Raw genomic sequence first — 3,462 nt, 5'->3', positions numbered from 1 at the left:
AGCCCTACCTGGCTGCAGCATCCATTTTAGATGAAATAATGTGCGCCTGGCCAAACAAATTGTGATACCCGTAACCCTGGTATGATTTTTGAGATGCGTAATGATGTAATCACTGTGCTTATTGGGTTTCAATTTCATCGGCGAAAACACTTGTGTTTTAAAAAAATGAATTAAGTTCGTAACTGCAATAGGAGGCCTGTTGTTCACGCAAATAATTTTTCAGTAACTGATGTCAGCGCCAGTTCCATACAGGTTATCTTTCCTCCTGAGTAATCATCAGCATTTAGTCAGAGCAGAGTACGTAATTGGAATCTAACTGGTAATCTACTCTGTAAACTGAGTAGGAGTCCAATAACATTCACAACAATGACATTTCAACAGTATCGAACAATAGGTAGTCATAATCTTCACATGAGTAGTATCGTAAACAGAGTTTCGTGTTCATATATGTATGGGAAGGCAAGTCTCGATGTACTGAGACACCGATACTTATCGTTTTGAAGTTATTCGATTAAATACTGTCTATCGGATCCAGTCTCTCCGGCTCTGTAAAATCTGTGTACAATAAAGATTGATAATTGCTTTTCATAAATTATAAGTAAAATATGAGAAGCGTTAAACCTAACAATGTTTTTTATTATCACTACTCACCCTCTTTCTATACTGCTAACTGCAGGCCGCTGTGGCCGACCGGTTCTAGGCTCGTCGGTCCGGAACCACGCTGCTGCTAGGTCCCAGGATCGAATCCTGCCCTGGGCATGGATGTCTGTGATGTCCTTAGGTTAGTTAGGTTTAAGTAGTTCAAAGCTCTAGGGGATGGATGACCTCAGTCATAGTGTCCCATAGTGTCCCATAGTGCTCAGAGCCATTTGAACCACATTTTTTTATCCTGCTAACTTCATAATCGTAGATTGCTGTTTTGGTCAGGTGCATTCCTAAATGCTTATTCATCTTTCATGTACTTCGTGAAGATTTCTGATTCTTCAGCTCACTCAGTAATTATGCAGTTTATTGAAAATACTGCGAGGTTCCAATTTTGATAAGCGAAATGCTGTTATCATTCAATGTGTTTTGTGTGGAGAAGATGATGATCTGATGCTTAACTGAAATACTGATAATTTAAATTTACTACATCTTTTAAACAAATGAAATTATAGAGTTGATATTTACAATGTTTGTCGTTTTAATTATGTGCTTCTATATGAAACGTCGATCGTTAAGATCCACTATAGCGCTCAGATTTTAGCATTCATGTCTTTGTTAGAACACTTGTGAATTTCACTTTAACAGTAAATCTTAAATATTATACATATGATCAATATTCAGGTTTTATTGAGATCACCATGAAAATTTATAAAGGATGGTAGATTAAAATTACTGTGGCTTTATTCCCTCAATTACTACAGACTTAGAGAGTACCCATATATATTTCCCTCTTCGGCCGACCTTAGGTCTGCCATATTTAACACTGCTACGTCTCCTAGGCCACAAACAGCTTCTACTGGGCTTGCCTATGACTTAGGTTCTCGTCTGTCTCACTCGCACACTACAGTGCTCAGGCCTCAATAGACAATAAACGTCTGTGAGTTTCCCCATTCGTGGTGAAACTGCGCTCTTTTTGGCAGACTGGGCTCGTTTCAGAATTCCTCAAGGCTGACTCTTTCATGCATATATTTAAACGAGTGCAAAATGCTCGTTACCTCACATATCTCCACTTCATAAAATGATATATGTTATCAAGTAGCACCCAAATTTACAAGACAAAAGTTCATAATACATACAATAACATAAATATCCTAAGCGCCAGATCAATATTGTAGTTATATGTAGTGATGTTGTAAGTAGGCTGTTTATGTTTTCTTATTGGCAACGTTAAGTAGCGCTGTATATGAAAATCACTGGCTGTGCTGTGTGCAGTCTGTGGCTAGTTTGCATTGTTGTCTGCCATTGTAGTGTTGGGCAGCGGCAGCTGGATGTGAACAGCGCGTAGCGTTGCGCAGTTAGAGGTGAGCCGCCAGCAGTGGGGGATTTGAGGAGAGAGATGGCGGAGTTTTGAAGTTACATATATTATGACTTTTGATGATATTAAGGTAAATACACTCCAGGAAATTGAAATAAGAACACCGTGAATTCATTGTCCCAGGAAGGGGAAACTTTATTGACACATTCCTGGGGTCAGATACATCACATGATCACACTGACAGAACCACAGGCACATAGACACAGGCAACAGAGCATGCACAATGTCGGCACTAGTACAGTGTATATCCACCTTTCGCTGCAATGCAGGCTGCTATTCTCTCATGGAGACGATCGTAGAGATGCTGGATGTAGTCCTGTGGAACGGCTTGCCATGCCATTTCCAACTGGCGCCTCAGTTTGACCAGCGTTCGTGCTGGACGTGCAGACCGCGTGAGACGACGCTTCATCCAGTCCCAAACATGCTCAATGGGGGACAGATTCAGAGATCTTGCTGGCCAGGGTAGTTGACTTACACCTTCTAGAGCACGTTGGGTGGCACGGGATACCTGCGGACGTGCATTGTCCTGTTGGAACAGCAAGTTCCCTTGCCGGTCTAGGAATGGTAGAACGATGGGTTCGATGACGGTTTGGATGTACCGTGCACTATTCAGTGTCCCCTCGACGATCACCAGTGGTGTACAGCCAGTGTAGGAGATCGCTCCCCACACCATGATGCCGGGTGTTGGCCCTGTGTGCCTCGGTCGTATGCAGTCCTGATTATGGCGCTCACCTGCACGGCGCCAAACACGCATATGACCATCATTGGCACCAAGGCAGAAGCGACTCTCATCGCTGAAGACGACACGTCTCCATTCGTCCCTCCATTCACGCCTGTCGCGACACCACTGGAGGCGGGCTGCACGATGTTGGGGCGTGAGCGGAAGACGGCCTAACGGTGTGCGGGACCGTAGCCCAGCTTCATGGAAACGGTTGCGAATGGTCCTCGCCGATACCCCAGGAGCAACAGTGTCCCTAATTTGCTGGGAAGTGGCGGTGCGGTCCCCTACGGCACTGCGTAGGATCCTACGGTCTTGGCGTGCATCCGTGCGTCGCTGCGGTCCGGTCCCAGGTCGACGGGCACGTGCACCTTCCGCCGACCACTGGCGACAACATCGATGTACTGTGGAGACCTCACGCCCCACGTGTTGAGCAATTCGGCGGTACGTCCACCCGGCCTCCCGCATGCCCACTATACGCCCTCGCTCAAAGTCCGTCAACTGCACATACGGTTCACGTCCACGCTGTCGCGGCATGCTACCAGTGTTAAAGACTGCGATGGAGCTCCGTATGCCACGGCAAACTGGCTGACACTGACGGCGGCGGTGCACAAATGCTGCGCAGCTAGCGCCATTCGATGGCCAACACCGCGGTTCCTGGTGTCTGCTGTGCCGTGCGTGTGATCATTGCTTGTACAGCCCTCTCGCAGTGTCCGGAGCAAGT

This window comes from Schistocerca cancellata, chromosome 3 (genome assembly GCF_023864275.1).
Source record: "Schistocerca cancellata isolate TAMUIC-IGC-003103 chromosome 3, iqSchCanc2.1, whole genome shotgun sequence".
In the NCBI taxonomy this organism is placed as follows: Eukaryota; Metazoa; Arthropoda; class Insecta; order Orthoptera; family Acrididae; genus Schistocerca; species Schistocerca cancellata.
This window is presented reverse-complemented; position numbering follows the sequence as displayed.